The sequence below is a fragment of the Hyla sarda genome, unplaced genomic scaffold, assembly GCF_029499605.1.
Source record: "Hyla sarda isolate aHylSar1 unplaced genomic scaffold, aHylSar1.hap1 scaffold_3394, whole genome shotgun sequence".
NCBI classification, from domain to species: domain Eukaryota; kingdom Metazoa; phylum Chordata; class Amphibia; order Anura; family Hylidae; genus Hyla; species Hyla sarda.
In genome coordinates, this window is record NW_026610147.1 from 1 (window position 1) to 17,752 (window position 17,752).

General features: G+C 45.9%; 6 non-coding genes and 1 pseudogene across 6 annotated transcripts; all 7 read left to right on the forward strand.

The window, feature by feature from the left end:
* Window positions 1-1,922: 1,922 nt before the first annotated feature.
* LOC130330690 (U2 spliceosomal RNA) lies at window positions 1,923-2,113 on the forward strand. The gene has a single exon (XR_008873797.1). It is a non-coding gene; the product is annotated as a U2 spliceosomal RNA (small nuclear RNA).
* Window positions 2,114-4,205: 2,092 nt separating this feature from the next.
* On the forward strand, window positions 4,206-4,396 carry LOC130330693 (U2 spliceosomal RNA). The gene has a single exon (XR_008873799.1). It is a non-coding gene; the product is annotated as a U2 spliceosomal RNA (small nuclear RNA).
* Window positions 4,397-6,483: 2,087 nt separating this feature from the next.
* On the forward strand, window positions 6,484-6,643 carry LOC130330692 (U2 spliceosomal RNA; annotated as a pseudogene).
* Window positions 6,644-7,336: 693 nt separating this feature from the next.
* On the forward strand, window positions 7,337-7,524 carry LOC130330691 (U2 spliceosomal RNA). Its single transcript, XR_008873798.1, has one exon. It is a non-coding gene; the product is annotated as a U2 spliceosomal RNA (small nuclear RNA).
* A 2,081-nt stretch (window positions 7,525-9,605) lies between these two features.
* On the forward strand, window positions 9,606-9,796 carry LOC130330694 (U2 spliceosomal RNA). The gene has a single exon (XR_008873800.1). It is a non-coding gene; the product is annotated as a U2 spliceosomal RNA (small nuclear RNA).
* Window positions 9,797-11,882: 2,086 nt separating this feature from the next.
* LOC130330695 (U2 spliceosomal RNA) lies at window positions 11,883-12,073 on the forward strand. The gene has a single exon (XR_008873801.1). It is a non-coding gene; the product is annotated as a U2 spliceosomal RNA (small nuclear RNA).
* A 3,698-nt stretch (window positions 12,074-15,771) lies between these two features.
* Window positions 15,772-15,959, forward strand: LOC130330696 (U2 spliceosomal RNA). The gene has a single exon (XR_008873802.1). It is a non-coding gene; the product is annotated as a U2 spliceosomal RNA (small nuclear RNA).
* The last annotated feature ends 1,793 nt before the right edge of the window (window positions 15,960-17,752 follow it).

Consider the following 17,752-nt stretch of genomic DNA (forward strand, 5'->3'; position numbering starts at 1 on the left):
GGAGCGTCCAGGCACAGGACTTCTGCTGCTGCTGACTAAATGGCCTCCTTAATTGGATCATTTGAGTAGCCAGCACACCTGTGCAGGTAGGGCATGACATGATAGGCAGCTGCCTTGATAGCGGGTGGGTGCTGAATGTTCCTAATTGACAAAATAAGATTAATGCTTATGAAGAAATATAAAATCTCATCCCTTCCCCAATATCGCGCCACACCCCTACCCCTTAATTCCCTGGTTGAACTTGATGGACATATGTCTTTTTTCGACCGTACTAACTATGTAACTATGTAACATAACATGGGGGGGGGTCTCCTGGCTGTTCACACAGGTGTGTCATTGCTGTACATTGACCATGCATTGCTTCTGTGGTATTGCAAAGGCAAAGACAAATGCTTCCAGCCATCCATTGCACTAATGGATTGGTCATCAGCTGGCTGTCTATGTCCCGCATCAATATAGACCAAAGTACAGAGGGTTAGGCTATGCTATTGTGCACCTACCTGATGCATCAGAAGGTGCGAGGCCCTTGCTAAATTCTGTGCACAGACTTTGAGATCTATGCTTTAGACTGTATCTAAACCTGCTCCAACATGGACTGACATTCTGGCCTACTTTCAGCCGATGCGACTTGTCTGTCGCTGAACAGTCGCTTTTTATGTATTCAGCACCTATGTATAATGTTGTAAAAATGCTCTAGAAGCTAAAGTCGCAGAAATGTCACACATATTTGGCCTGCAACTTTCTGTGCGACAAATTCAGACAGGAAAAATCAGTATAAATCCTTAGAAAATGATCCCCCAGTGTCTCCATCTGCTGGCGGTATTGAATAAGCATTGCTGCACTGATGGGGTATGCATTAGACGAAAAAAAAGAAGAAAAAGAAGAATAATACGCCCAGAAAAGAGGCGAAAAGGAGAAAAACGTAAAAAAACGTGAAAAAAAAGTAAGAGGAAGAGAAGGGAAAAAAAGGTGGAAATGGGTTTAAAAGTGATTTCGGCGGAGAAATATATATATATATATATATATATATATATATATATATATATATATGCGCACACACACACATAGATATAAACGTATTCTCCGTTGAGATATTGCAGCCGCTGCTGTGTCCAGGCCCAGAAGCCTTAGCACTGTGCTGTGATGTCACTCAATACCACTGACATCACTAGGTGTAAACAACATCTCTCCTTTGCTGTGTATGTGACTATGGAGCTGTTTGGTGATGTCGTCTATTACGGCCTTCATAGAAGCAACAGGAGATTGTTGCATCCATCTTGAACCCTCAGAACTACAGTGCTATGATGTCACTCACTTCCACAGGCCTTGCAGAGTGTAAACAACAACAACCCAGCTTTGTTGTGTATGTAACCATAGGGATTTGTGATGTCAGCTAGAACCTTCACAGCAGCGACAGCTTTATGAGGAGCATCAGCACTGCTCTGCCTGAGCAGAACCATCACCGCCATAGGTTGTCAAATAACCCGGATTTAACCCACACAGGTAAGTCCAATGGGGTGCAGGCATGTCCTCTATGCTTACAGCTTCCCGTGGGTGTTGGTTTGATACCGTTTGGGGACAGCCAAGGAGGCATCTGCAGGCAACAAAGGTAGGTGTGTGCTTGTGTGTGTGTTTCCTATGCAGATCCTAAGCCCAGTGTCACATGCAAGTAGGAGGAGTAAGAAGGGTTCCTGGCAAATCCGGGTTATGGATTGCATTTAAAAAGGCCCCGTGGGAGTGCAATGGGCCCCTGTCTTGCTGCTTAGCAATAATGGTATGGGTTTAGGTTCTGCTGTGTGTACTGGTGGTTGACTGCCCCCCAGCCCAGAGTGTGCATGGAAAATTGTCTGGCAGCCTCCCTGACAGCAAGCAGTGATAGTGCCCATGAAGGGGACCTTGTTGGGCCCGCCCCTTTCACGGTTATCGCTTCTCGGCCTTTTGGCTAAGATCAAGTGTAGTATCTGTTCTTATCAGTTTAATATCTGATACGTCCCCTATCTGGGGACCATATATTAAATGGATTTTTGAGAACGGGGGCCGATTTCGAAGCTTGCTTCCGTCGCCCTATGCATTGACCCGATATGGCAGTATCTTCGGGTACAGTGCACCACCCCCTTACAGGGTTAAAAAGAAAGATTCCTACTTTCATTGCTACCTGCTTGCTGGCTAGCCAGCTAGCCAGCCCTGTGGGCCTTGCTGCTGCTGCAGCCAAAAAACAAAAGGTGGTGCTGCTGCTGCTTCTGCTGCTTCTGCTTCTGCTTGTGTCTGGCCCCTGTTGGAGCGTCCAGGCACAGGACTTCTGCTGCTGCTGACTAAATGGCCTCCTTAATTGGATCATTTGAGTAGCCAGCACACCTGTGCAGGTAGGGCATGACATGATAGGCAGCTGCCTTGATAGCGGGTGGGTGCTGAATGTTCCTAATTGACAAAATAAGATTAATGCTTATGAAGAAATATAAAATCTCATCCCTTCCCCAATATCGCGCCACACCCCTACCCCTTAATTCCCTGGTTGAACTTGATGGACATATGTCTTTTTTCGACCGTACTAACTATGTAACTATGTAACATAACATGGGGGGGGGGGGGTCTCCTGGCTGTTCACACAGGTGTGTCATTGCTGTACATTGACCATGCATTGCTTCTGTGGTATTGCAAAGGCAAAGACAAATGCTTCCAGCCATCCATTGCACTAATGGATTGGTCATCAGCTGGCTGTCTATGTCCCGCATCAATATAGACCAAAGTACAGAGGGTTAGGCTATGCTATTGTGCACCTACCTGATGCATCAGAAGGTGCGAGGCCCTTGCTAAATTCTGTGCACAGACTTTGAGATCTATGCTTTAGACTGTATCTAAACCTGCTCCAACATGGACTGACATTCTGGCCTACTTTCAGCCGATGCGACTTGTCTGTCGCTGAACAGTCGCTTTTTATGTATTCAGCACCTATGTATAATGTTGTAAAAATGCTCTAGAAGCTAAAGTCGCAGAAATGTCACACATATTTGGCCTGCAACTTTCTGTGCGACAAATTCAGACAGGAAAAATCAGTCTAAATCCTTAGAAAATGATCCCCCAGTGTCTCCATCTGCTGGCGGTATTGAATAAGCATTGCTGCACTGATGGGGTATGCATTAGACGAAAAAAAAGAAGAAAAAGAAGAATAATACGCCCAGAAAAGAGGCGAAAAGGAGAAAAACGTAAAAAAACGTGAAAAAAAAGTAAGAGGAAGAGAAGGGAAAAAAAGGTGGAAATGGGTTTAAAAGTGATTTCGGCGGAGAAATATATATATATATATATATATATATATATATATATATATATATATATGCGCACACACACACATAGATATAAACGTATTCTCCGTTGAGATATTGCAGCCGCTGCTGTGTCCAGGCCCAGGAGCCTTAGCACTGTGCTGTGATGTCACTCAATACCACTGACATCACTAGGTGTAAACAACATCTCTCCTTTGCTGTGTATGTGACTATGGAGCTGTTTGGTGATGTCGTCTATTACGGCCTTCATAGAAGCAACAGGAGATTGTTGCATCCATCTTGAACCCTCAGAACTACAGTGCTATGATGTCACTCACTTCCACAGGCCTTGCAGAGTGTAAACAACAACAACCCAGCTTTGTTGTGTATGTAACCATAGGGATTTGTGATGTCACCTAGAACCTTCACAGCAGCGACAGCTTTATGAGGAGCATCAGCACTGCTCTGCCTGAGCAGAACCATCACCGCCATAGGTTGTCAAATAACCCGGATTTAACCCACACAGGTAAGTCCAATGGGGTGCAGGCATGTCCTCTATGCTTACAGCTTCCCGTGGGTGTTGGTTTGATACCGTTTGGGGACAGCCAAGGAGGCATCTGCAGGCAACAAAGGTAGGTGTGTGCTTGTGTGTGTGTTTCCTATGCAGATCCTAAGCCCAGTGTCACATGCAAGTAGGAGGAGTAAGAAGGGTTCCTGGCAAATCCGGGTTATGGATTGCATTTAAAAAGGCCCCGTGGGAGTGCAATGGGCCCCTGTCTTGCTGCTTAGCAATAATGGTATGGGTTTAGGTTCTGCTGTGTGTACTGGTGGTTGACTGCCCCCCAGCCCAGAGTGTGCATGGAAAATTGTCTGGCAGCCTCCCTGACAGCAAGCAGTGATAGTGCCCATGAAGGGGACCTTGTTGGGCCCGCCCCTTTCACGGTTATCGCTTCTCGGCCTTTTGGCTAAGATCAAGTGTAGTATCTGTTCTTATCAGTTTAATATCTGATACGTCCCCTATCTGGGGACCATATATTAAATGGATTTTTGAGAACGGGGGCCGATTTCGAAGCTTGCTTCCGTCGCCCTATGCATTGACCCGATATGGCAGTATCTTCGGGTACAGTGCACCACCCCCTTACAGGGTTAAAAAGAAAGATTCCTACTTTCATTGCTACCTGCTTGCTGGCTAGCCAGCTAGCCAGCCCTGTGGGCCTTGCTGCTGCTGCAGCCAAAAAACAAAAGGTGGTGCTGCTTCTGCTGCTTCTGCTTCTGCTTGTGTCTGGCCCCTGTTGGAGCGTCCAGGCACAGGACTTCTGCTGCTGCTGACTAAATGGCCTCCTTAATTGGATCATTTGAGTAGCCAGCACACCTGTGCAGGTAGGGCATGACATGATAGGCAGCTGCCTTGATAGCGGGTGGGTGCTGAATGTTCCTAATTGACAAAATAAGATTAATGCTTATGAAGAAATATAAAATCTCATCCCTTCCCCAATATCGCGCCACACCCCTACCCCTTAATTCCCTGGTTGAACTTGATGGACATATGTCTTTTTTCGACCGTACTAACTATGTAACTATGTAACATAACATGGGGGGGGGGGGGGTCTCCTGGCTGTTCACACAGGTGTGTCATTGCTGTACATTGACCATGCATTGCTTCTGTGGTATTGCAAAGGCAAAGACAAATGCTTCCAGCCATCCATTGCACTAATGGATTGGTCATCAGCTGGCTGTCTATGTCCCGCATCAATATAGACCAAAGTACAGAGGGTTAGGCTATGCTATTGTGCACCTACCTGATGCATCAGAAGGTGCGAGGCCCTTGCTAAATTCTGTGCACAGACTTTGAGATCTATGCTTTAGACTGTATCTAAACCTGCTCCAACATGGACTGACATTCTGGCCTACTTTCAGCCGATGCGACTTGTCTGTCGCTGAACAGTCGCTTTTTATGTATTCAGCACCTATGTATAATGTTGTAAAAATGCTCTAGAAGCTAAAGTCGCAGAAATGTCACACATATTTGGCCTGCAACTTTCTGTGCGACAAATTCAGACAGGAAAAATCAGTCTAAATCCTTAGAAAATGATCCCCCAGTGTCTCCATCTGCTGGCGGTATTGAATAAGCATTGCTGCACTGATGGGGTATGCATTAGACGAAAAAAAAGAAGAAAAAGAAGAATAATACGCCCAGAAAAGAGGCGAAAAGGAGAAAAACGTAAAAAAACGTGAAAAAAAAGTAAGAGGAAGAGAAGGGAAAAAAAGGTGGAAATGGGTTTAAAAGTGATTTCGGCGGAGAAATATATATATATATATATATATATATATATATATATATATATATATATGCGCACACACACACATAGATATAAACGTATTCTCCGTTGAGATATTGCAGCCGCTGCTGTGTCCAGGCCCAGGAGCCTTAGCACTGTGCTGTGATGTCACTCAATACCACTGACATCACTAGGTGTAAACAACATCTCTCCTTTGCTGTGTATGTGACTATGGAGCTGTTTGGTGATGTCGTCTATTACGGCCTTCATAGAAGCAACAGGAGATTGTTGCATCCATCTTGAACCCTCAGAACTACAGTGCTATGATGTCACTCACTTCCACAGGCCTTGCAGAGTGTAAACAACAACAACCCAGCTTTGTTGTGTATGTAACCATAGGGATTTGTGATGTCACCTAGAACCTTCACAGCAGCGACAGCTTTATGAGGAGCATCAGCACTGCTCTGCCTGAGCAGAACCATCACCGCCATAGGTTGTCAAATAACCCGGATTTAACCCACACAGGTAAGTCCAATGGGGTGCAGGCATGTCCTCTATGCTTACAGCTTCCCGTGGGTGTTGGTTTGATACCGTTTGGGGACAGCCAAGGAGGCATCTGCAGGCAACAAAGGTAGGTGTGTGCTTGTGTGTGTGTTTCCTATGCAGATCCTAAGCCCAGTGTCACATGCAAGTAGGAGGAGTAAGAAGGGTTCCTGGCAAATCCGGGTTATGGATTGCATTTAAAAAGGCCCCGTGGGAGTGCAATGGGCCCCTGTCTTGCTGCTTAGCAATAATGGTATGGGTTTAGGTTCTGCTGTGTGTACTGGTGGTTGACTGCCCCCCAGCCCAGAGTGTGCATGGAAAATTGTCTGGCAGCCTCCCTGACAGCAAGCAGTGATAGTGCCCATGAAGGGGACCTTGTTGGGCCCGCCCCTTTCACGGTTATCGCTTCTCGGCCTTTTGGCTAAGATCAAGTGTAGTATCTGTTCTTATCAGTTTTCATGCTGGTGGGGATGGGTGCTGCATGGAGGATGCAGGTGTACCAGGGCTTTCCGGGGCTGGTTCTGAGGAATCAGCTCAACGGCTGCCCCGATGTGACCTGTTCCCTCCGGGTCTCGCCATGAGGCTGAGAGGGTCTAGAGCCGAGGTACTTTTGTGCCTCGGGGAGTGGTGACCCCGAGGTGCCGGAACTCACTGGGAGAATAGACTCACTGAGTTGAAGCACGGGCACCATAATCTCTTCACCTTGTGGCACTCACCTCTTGATTCCCGGCCTTCTGGCTAGGATCAGAGAAATTTTTATAGATCCGGCCGGATGTCCGGGCAGTATATCTGCACACATTCACTTATTTATTTATTTTTTGTCTCACTGTGTCACTTTTTGTGTGTTGTGTGTTCACAGGATTTGTCAGGATGTGGTAGCCCTTCTGGGTGTCCCTCCTGGCGGTCTAGGGGAGGTGTGTGTGGCCATTAGGTTCCGCACCTCCCTGCAAACACCCCGGGTACTCCTGCTTTGGCAGGGTACCTACCGTAATCGGCTCTGCGGGCAGATACCTTGGCTAACGCCAAGGGGGATGCCGGGAGCATTTGTGGTCCCCTAGTAGCTTCGGCGAAAAGGGACATCGAACCTGGAACCTCGCAGGTACCTTTTGGTCCGGAGGCGAAGGGTAAGGTTTGTTGGGGGGCCTCTCTCCTATCGGAGAAGGGCTTGCGATAGACCGCATCCTTTGTGCACGTTTTTTTAGTGTAACACGTTTGCACTTTTTCTTGCACTTTGGGTGAATCGAAAGCACGTTCCTCGGCTTTAGATAAAAAAAAAAAAAAAAAAAAAATCTGTTCTTATCAGTTTAATATCTGATACGTCCCCTATCTGGGGACCATATATTAAATGGATTTTTGAGAACGGGGGCCGATTTCGAAGCTTGCTTCCGTCGCCCTATGCATTGACCCGATATGGCAGTATCTTCGGGTACAGTGCACCACCCCCTTACAGGGTTAAAAAGAAAGATTCCTACTTTCATTGCTACCTGCTTGCTGGCTAGCCAGCTAGCCAGCCCTGTGGGCCTTGCTGCTGCTGCAGCCAAAAAACAAAAGGTGGTGCTGCTGCTGCTTCTGCTGCTTCTGCTTCTGCTTGTGTCTGGCCCCTGTTGGAGCGTCCAGGCACAGGACTTCTGCTGCTGCTGACTAAATGGCCTCCTTAATTGGATCATTTGAGTAGCCAGCACACCTGTGCAGGTAGGGCATGACATGATAGGCAGCTGCCTTGATAGCGGGTGGGTGCTGAATGTTCCTAATTGACAAAATAAGATTAATGCTTATGAAGAAATATAAAATCTCATCCCTTCCCCAATATCGCGCCACACCCCTACCCCTTAATTCCCTGGTTGAACTTGATGGACATATGTCTTTTTTCGACCGTACTAACTATGTAACTATGTAACATAACATGGGGGGGGGGGGGGGGTCTCCTGGCTGTTCACACAGGTGTGTCATTGCTGTACATTGACCATGCATTGCTTCTGTGGTATTGCAAAGGCAAAGACAAATGCTTCCAGCCATCCATTGCACTAATGGATTGGTCATCAGCTGGCTGTCTATGTCCCGCATCAATATAGACCAAAGTACAGAGGGTTAGGCTATGCTATTGTGCACCTACCTGATGCATCAGAAGGTGCGAGGCCCTTGCTAAATTCTGTGCACAGACTTTGAGATCTATGCTTTAGACTGTATCTAAACCTGCTCCAACATGGACTGACATTCTGGCCTACTTTCAGCCGATGCGACTTGTCTGTCGCTGAACAGTCGCTTTTTATGTATTCAGCACCTATGTATAATGTTGTAAAAATGCTCTAGAAGCTAAAGTCGCAGAAATGTCACACATATTTGGCCTGCAACTTTCTGTGCGACAAATTCAGACAGGAAAAATCAGTATAAATCCTTAGAAAATGATCCCCCAGTGTCTCCATCTGCTGGCGGTATTGAATAAGCATTGCTGCACTGATGGGGTATGCATTAGACGAAAAAAAAGAAGAAAAAGAAGAATAATACGCCCAGAAAAGAGGCGAAAAGGAGAAAAACGTAAAAAAACGTGAAAAAAAAGTAAGAGGAAGAGAAGGGAAAAAAAGGTGGAAATGGGTTTAAAAGTGATTTCGGCGGAGAAATATATATATATATATATATATATATATATATATGCGCACACACACACATAGATATAAACGTATTCTCCGTTGAGATATTGCAGCCGCTGCTGTGTCCAGGCCCAGGAGCCTTAGCACTGTGCTGTGATGTCACTCAATACCACTGACATCACTAGGTGTAAACAACATCTCTCCTTTGCTGTGTATGTGACTATGGAGCTGTTTGGTGATGTCGTCTATTACGGCCTTCATAGAAGCAACAGGAGATTGTTGCATCCATCTTGAACCCTCAGAACTACAGTGCTATGATGTCACTCACTTCCACAGGCCTTGCAGAGTGTAAACAACAACAACCCAGCTTTGTTGTGTATGTAACCATAGGGATTTGTGATGTCACCTAGAACCTTCACAGCAGCGACAGCTTTATGAGGAGCATCAGCACTGCTCTGCCTGAGCAGAACCATCACCGCCATAGGTTGTCAAATAACCCGGATTTAACCCACACAGGTAAGTCCAATGGGGTGCAGGCATGTCCTCTATGCTTACAGCTTCCCGTGGGTGTTGGTTTGATACCGTTTGGGGACAGCCAAGGAGGCATCTGCAGGCAACAAAGGTAGGTGTGTGCTTGTGTGTGTGTTTCCTATGCAGATCCTAAGCCCAGTGTCACATGCAAGTAGGAGGAGTAAGAAGGGTTCCTGGCAAATCCGGGTTATGGATTGCATTTAAAAAGGCCCCGTGGGAGTGCAATGGGCCCCTGTCTTGCTGCTTAGCAATAATGGTATGGGTTTAGGTTCTGCTGTGTGTACTGGTGGTTGACTGCCCCCCAGCCCAGAGTGTGCATGGAAAATTGTCTGGCAGCCTCCCTGACAGCAAGCAGTGATAGTGCCCATGAAGGGGACCTTGTTGGGCCCGCCCCTTTCACGGTTATCGCTTCTCGGCCTTTTGGCTAAGATCAAGTGTAGTATCTGTTCTTATCAGTTTAATATCTGATACGTCCCCTATCTGGGGACCATATATTAAATGGATTTTTGAGAACGGGGGCCGATTTCGAAGCTTGCTTCCGTCGCCCTATGCATTGACCCGATATGGCAGTATCTTCGGGTACAGTGCACCACCCCCTTACAGGGTTAAAAAGAAAGATTCCTACTTTCATTGCTACCTGCTTGCTGGCTAGCCAGCTAGCCAGCCCTGTGGGCCTTGCTGCTGCTGCAGCCAAAAAACAAAAGGTGGTGCTGCTGCTGCTTCTGCTGCTTCTGCTTCTGCTTGTGTCTGGCCCCTGTTGGAGCGTCCAGGCACAGGACTTCTGCTGCTGCTGACTAAATGGCCTCCTTAATTGGATCATTTGAGTAGCCAGCACACCTGTGCAGGTAGGGCATGACATGATAGGCAGCTGCCTTGATAGCGGGTGGGTGCTGAATGTTCCTAATTGACAAAATAAGATTAATGCTTATGAAGAAATATAAAATCTCATCCCTTCCCCAATATCGCGCCACACCCCTACCCCTTAATTCCCTGGTTGAACTTGATGGACATATGTCTTTTTTCGACCGTACTAACTATGTAACTATGTAACATAACATGGGGGGGGGTCTCCTGGCTGTTCACACAGGTGTGTCATTGCTGTACATTGACCATGCATTGCTTCTGTGGTATTGCAAAGGCAAAGACAAATGCTTCCAGCCATCCATTGCACTAATGGATTGGTCATCAGCTGGCTGTCTATGTCCCGCATCAATATAGACCAAAGTACAGAGGGTTAGGCTATGCTATTGTGCACCTACCTGATGCATCAGAAGGTGCGAGGCCCTTGCTAAATTCTGTGCACAGACTTTGAGATCTATGCTTTAGACTGTATCTAAACCTGCTCCAACATGGACTGACATTCTGGCCTACTTTCAGCCGATGCGACTTGTCTGTCGCTGAACAGTCGCTTTTTATGTATTCAGCACCTATGTATAATGTTGTAAAAATGCTCTAGAAGCTAAAGTCGCAGAAATGTCACACATATTTGGCCTGCAACTTTCTGTGCGACAAATTCAGACAGGAAAAATCAGTATAAATCCTTAGAAAATGATCCCCCAGTGTCTCCATCTGCTGGCGGTATTGAATAAGCATTGCTGCACTGATGGGGTATGCATTAGACGAAAAAAAAGAAGAAAAAGAAGAATAATACGCCCAGAAAAGAGGCGAAAAGGAGAAAAACGTAAAAAAACGTGAAAAAAAAGTAAGAGGAAGAGAAGGGAAAAAAAGGTGGAAATGGGTTTAAAAGTGATTTCGGCGGAGAAATATATATATATATATATATATATATATATATATATATATATATATGCGCACACACACACATAGATATAAACGTATTCTCCGTTGAGATATTGCAGCCGCTGCTGTGTCCAGGCCCAGGAGCCTTAGCACTGTGCTGTGATGTCACTCAATACCACTGACATCACTAGGTGTAAACAACATCTCTCCTTTGCTGTGTATGTGACTATGGAGCTGTTTGGTGATGTCGTCTATTACGGCCTTCATAGAAGCAACAGGAGATTGTTGCATCCATCTTGAACCCTCAGAACTACAGTGCTATGATGTCACTCACTTCCACAGGCCTTGCAGAGTGTAAACAACAACAACCCAGCTTTGTTGTGTATGTAACCATAGGGATTTGTGATGTCAGCTAGAACCTTCACAGCAGCGACAGCTTTATGAGGAGCATCAGCACTGCTCTGCCTGAGCAGAACCATCACCGCCATAGGTTGTCAAATAACCCGGATTTAACCCACACAGGTAAGTCCAATGGGGTGCAGGCATGTCCTCTATGCTTACAGCTTCCCGTGGGTGTTGGTTTGATACCGTTTGGGGACAGCCAAGGAGGCATCTGCAGGCAACAAAGGTAGGTGTGTGCTTGTGTGTGTGTTTCCTATGCAGATCCTAAGCCCAGTGTCACATGCAAGTAGGAGGAGTAAGAAGGGTTCCTGGCAAATCCGGGTTATGGATTGCATTTAAAAAGGCCCCGTGGGAGTGCAATGGGCCCCTGTCTTGCTGCTTAGCAATAATGGTATGGGTTTAGGTTCTGCTGTGTGTACTGGTGGTTGACTGCCCCCCAGCCCAGAGTGTGCATGGAAAATTGTCTGGCAGCCTCCCTGACAGCAAGCAGTGATAGTGCCCATGAAGGGGACCTTGTTGGGCCCGCCCCTTTCACGGTTATCGCTTCTCGGCCTTTTGGCTAAGATCAAGTGTAGTATCTGTTCTTATCAGTTTAATATCTGATACGTCCCCTATCTGGGGACCATATATTAAATGGATTTTTGAGAACGGGGGCCGATTTCGAAGCTTGCTTCCGTCGCCCTATGCATTGACCCGATATGGCAGTATCTTCGGGTACAGTGCACCACCCCCTTACAGGGTTAAAAAGAAAGATTCCTACTTTCATTGCTACCTGCTTGCTGGCTAGCCAGCTAGCCAGCCCTGTGGGCCTTGCTGCTGCTGCAGCCAAAAAACAAAAGGTGGTGCTGCTGCTGCTTCTGCTGCTTCTGCTTCTGCTTGTGTCTGGCCCCTGTTGGAGCGTCCAGGCACAGGACTTCTGCTGCTGCTGACTAAATGGCCTCCTTAATTGGATCATTTGAGTAGCCAGCACACCTGTGCAGGTAGGGCATGACATGATAGGCAGCTGCCTTGATAGCGGGTGGGTGCTGAATGTTCCTAATTGACAAAATAAGATTAATGCTTATGAAGAAATATAAAATCTCATCCCTTCCCCAATATCGCGCCACACCCCTACCCCTTAATTCCCTGGTTGAACTTGATGGACATATGTCTTTTTTCGACCGTACTAACTATGTAACTATGTAACATAACATGGGGGGGGGGGGGTCTCCTGGCTGTTCACACAGGTGTGTCATTGCTGTACATTGACCATGCATTGCTTCTGTGGTATTGCAAAGGCAAAGACAAATGCTTCCAGCCATCCATTGCACTAATGGATTGGTCATCAGCTGGCTGTCTATGTCCCGCATCAATATAGACCAAAGTACAGAGGGTTAGGCTATGCTATTGTGCACCTACCTGATGCATCAGAAGGTGCGAGGCCCTTGCTAAATTCTGTGCACAGACTTTGAGATCTATGCTTTAGACTGTATCTAAACCTGCTCCAACATGGACTGACATTCTGGCCTACTTTCAGCCGATGCGACTTGTCTGTCGCTGAACAGTCGCTTTTTATGTATTCAGCACCTATGTATAATGTTGTAAAAATGCTCTAGAAGCTAAAGTCGCAGAAATGTCACACATATTTGGCCTGCAACTTTCTGTGCGACAAATTCAGACAGGAAAAATCAGTCTAAATCCTTAGAAAATGATCCCCCAGTGTCTCCATCTGCTGGCGGTATTGAATAAGCATTGCTGCACTGATGGGGTATGCATTAGACGAAAAAAAAGAAGAAAAAGAAGAATAATACGCCCAGAAAAGAGGCGAAAAGGAGAAAAACGTAAAAAAACGTGAAAAAAAAGTAAGAGGAAGAGAAGGGAAAAAAAGGTGGAAATGGGTTTAAAAGTGATTTCGGCGGAGAATATATATATATATATATATATATATATATATATATATATATATATATATGCGCACACACACACATAGATATAAACGTATTCTCCGTTGAGATATTGCAGCCGCTGCTGTGTCCAGGCCCAGGAGCCTTAGCACTGTGCTGTGATGTCACTCAATACCACTGACATCACTAGGTGTAAACAACATCTCTCCTTTGCTGTGTATGTGACTATGGAGCTGTTTGGTGATGTCGTCTATTACGGCCTTCATAGAAGCAACAGGAGATTGTTGCATCCATCTTGAACCCTCAGAACTACAGTGCTATGATGTCACTCACTTCCACAGGCCTTGCAGAGTGTAAACAACAACAACCCAGCTTTGTTGTGTATGTAACCATAGGGATTTGTGATGTCACCTAGAACCTTCACAGCAGCGACAGCTTTATGAGGAGCATCAGCACTGCTCTGCCTGAGCAGAACCATCACCGCCATAGGTTGTCAAATAACCCGGATTTAACCCACACAGGTAAGTCCAATGGGGTGCAGGCATGTCCTCTATGCTTACAGCTTCCCGTGGGTGTTGGTTTGATACCGTTTGGGGACAGCCAAGGAGGCATCTGCAGGCAACAAAGGTAGGTGTGTGCTTGTGTGTGTGTTTCCTATGCAGATCCTAAGCCCAGTGTCACATGCAAGTAGGAGGAGTAAGAAGGGTTCCTGGCAAATCCGGGTTATGGATTGCATTTAAAAAGGCCCCGTGGGAGTGCAATGGGCCCCTGTCTTGCTGCTTAGCAATAATGGTATGGGTTTAGGTTCTGCTGTGTGTACTGGTGGTTGACTGCCCCCCAGCCCAGAGTGTGCATGGAAAATTGTCTGGCAGCCTCCCTGACAGCAAGCAGTGATAGTGCCCATGAAGGGGACCTTGTTGGGCCCGCCCCTTTCACGGTTATCGCTTCTCGGCCTTTTGGCTAAGATCAAGTGTAGTTTCGGCTCACTTGGTCTGGCCAGAGGGTGTCTGGGGTACCCGGCTCCTTGGCCTTGGGGGATCGTCCTTCCTAACGGAGGGACTTCACCCCCTTGCTGCAATTGGGGAGCCGGCCTAGTCCCCGGACAACGGGGAGCGATCCCCTTTCACTGCCCACATTCTGTGGGGGAGTGTCTTTTGTTCCTGTTGGACGTGATTTTCTACAAGATGGCAGAAGAACCGGAGATGCCTGGAACCAGAGAAGAGGAGATGCCCTTTTTCGGGAGGATTAAAAATGGCGTTCGCATCCTGCTGAAGGACTCTGCTAAGAGAGGAAGAGGACTTTCTTTTGTAGTGGAGGACATGCTGTTTGGACTTCTGCACGTATCCAAGGTACAGATTCTTTCTATGCTGGAATTCCCCAAGAGGGGGTGTTATGACATAATCTTTGTCTCTGATGAAGATTGTGATTCATTTTGTAAGAAAGTGGATGCCTCTAAGACTCATGTAATCTGGGAAGGCGTGGAAGTTATTCCCCATTTTCCAGGGAAAGAAAAAATATAAACTGTAAGAATGTATAGTCCATATATCCCTGAGGAGGACATAGTTGTTTTTTTGGACCAGTTTTGTGAAGAGATTGTGCCTTTGGGTAAAGTATTTAACCAGTATGGGGTTTGGACAACAAAATGGAAGTTTAAAGTAAAATTTAGGGAGGAGGCGGGAGGGGGAACAGTGTTTCCTCCTTCCCGTTTCAAGATAGGTTCCATAAATGGGGACCTGTTTTTTGCTGGAATGCAGAATTTCTGCCGTAAGTGCAGACAATATGGACACCTGAAAGATGAATGTACGTATCTATGGTGTTATAAATGCCAGAAGGAAGGACATGGAACAGAGTCGTGTACCCTGAGGGGTAAATGTAATTTGTGTAACCAAAGTGGACATTTGTACGCAAATTGTCCAAAGAAGAAAAAGAAGAGAGAAGATGTGGGTTTGCTGCAAGATGAACCAGAAATTAATAAGAAGACTGGGCATTACTCTAAAAACTGCCCAGAAAAATCTGTGGCTATGGAGTTTGAAAGTGAAGTAAAGTTGAAGAGGAAGAAAAAAGAAGAAGAAAGTGGGAGTGAGGCTTCTGAAGGGGAGCCAACAGAGGAATTGAAGAAAAGATTTCTTGGTGAATATTTTGTTGGTTTTTTGGGCGAGGTGCTGGACCAAGCCCCAAAGGAAGAAAGAGAAGTATTTGTGCAAGATTTACTAAAATTTAAAATAAAAGTGAACACTCGACTTGAAACTGCGAGGGAAAAAGTATTGCAGTCCTTAAAGCCTGATGTGGGACGCTTCATGGCGACCTACCAAGTGTCGCCATGGTTGGCAGTTCCAGTTAAAAAAGCTTTGAAGAGTGGAGCTCTTCAATTCGGATTAATTGATTATTTGGGAGTTTTTGCTTGGAGAAAGGGTTTGATTTTGGAATAAGGTTTATTTGAGTTTTTGTTGTTAGTTATGTTGTTTTAATTTGTTTTATTTTGGAAATAAATAAAAAAGTTACCTGATGATGAGCACAAAAATCTAGTTCACATAAGATCTTAGAACTATGATTTAGTTCTGAGGGAAACTTAAAAAAAAATCTGTTCTTATCAGTTTAATATCTGATACGTCCCCTATCTGGGGACCATATATTAAATGGATTTTTGAGAACGGGGGCCGATTTCGAAGCTTGCTTCCGTCGCCCTATGCATTGACCCGATATGGCAGTATCTTCGGGTACAGTGCACCACCCCCTTACAGGGTTAAAAAGAAAGATTCCTACTTTCATTGCTACCTGCTTGCTGGCTAGCCAGCTAGCCAGCCCTGTGGGCCTTGCTGCTGCTGCAGCCAAAAAACAAAAGGTGGTGCTGCTGCTGCTTCTGCTGCTTCTGCTTCTGCTTGTGTCTGGCCCCTGTTGGAGCGTCCAGGCACAGGACTTCTGCTGCTGCTGACTAAATGGCCTCCTTAATTGGATCATTTGAGTAGCCAGCACACCTGTGCAGGTAGGGCATGACATGATAGGCAGCTGCCTTGATAGCGGGTGGGTGCTGAATGTTCCTAATTGACAAAATAAGATTAATGCTTATGAAGAAATATAAAATCTCATCCCTTCCCCAATATCGCGCCACACCCCTACCCCTTAATTCCCTGGTTGAACTTGATGGACATATGTCTTTTTTCGACCGTACTAACTATGTAACTATGTAACATAACATGGGGGGGGGGGGGGGTCTCCTGGCTGTTCACACAGGTGTGTCATTGCTGTACATTGACCATGCATTGCTTCTGTGGTATTGCAAAGGCAAAGACAAATGCTTCCAGCCATCCATTGCACTAATGGATTGGTCATCAGCTGGCTGTCTATGTCCCGCATCAATATAGACCAAAGTACAGAGGGTTAGGCTATGCTATTGTGCACCTACCTGATGCATCAGAAGGTGCGAGGCCCTTGCTAAATTCTGTGCACAGACTTTGAGATCTATGCTTTAGACTGTATCTAAACCTGCTCCAACATGGACTGACATTCTGGCCTACTTTCAGCCGATGCGACTTGTCTGTCGCTGAACAGTCGCTTTTTATGTATTCAGCACCTATGTATAATGTTGTAAAAATGCTCTAGAAGCTAAAGTCGCAGAAATGTCACACATATTTGGCCTGCAACTTTCTGTGCGACAAATTCAGACAGGAAAAATCAGTATAAATCCTTAGAAAATGATCCCCCAGTGTCTCCATCTGCTGGCGGTATTGAATAAGCATTGCTGCACTGATGGGGTATGCATTAGACGAAAAAAAAGAAGAAAAAGAAGAATAATACGCCCAGAAAAGAGGCGAAAAGGAGAAAAACGTAAAAAAACGTGAAAAAAAAGTAAGAGGAAGAGAAGGGAAAAAAAGGTGGAAATGGGTTTAAAAGTGATTTCGGCGGAGAATATATATATATATATATATATATATATATATATATATATATATGCGCACACACACACATAGATATAAACGTATTCTCCGTTGAGATATTGCAGCCGCTGCTGTGTCCAGGCCCAGGAGCCTTAGCACTGTGCTGTGATGTCACTCAATACCACTGACATCACTAGGTGTAAACAACATCTCTCCTTTGCTGTGTATGTGACTATGGAGCTGTTTGGTGATGTCGTCTATTACGGCCTTCATAGAAGCAACAGGAGATTGTTGCATCCATCTTGAACCCTCAGAACTACAGTGCTATGATGTCACTCACTTCCACAGGCCTTGCAGAGTGTAAACAACAACAACCCAGCTTTGTTGTGTATGTAACCATAGGGATTTGTGATGTCACCTAGAACCTTCACAGCAGCGACAGCTTTATGAGGAGCATCAGCACTGCTCTGCCTGAGCAGAACCATCACCGCCATAGGTTGTCAAATAACCCGGATTTAACCCACACAGGTAAGTCCAATGGGGTGCAGGCATGTCCTCTATGCTTACAGCTTCCCGTGGGTGTTGGTTTGATACCGTTTGGGGACAGCCAAGGAGGCATCTGCAGGCAACAAAGGTAGGTGTGTGCTTGTG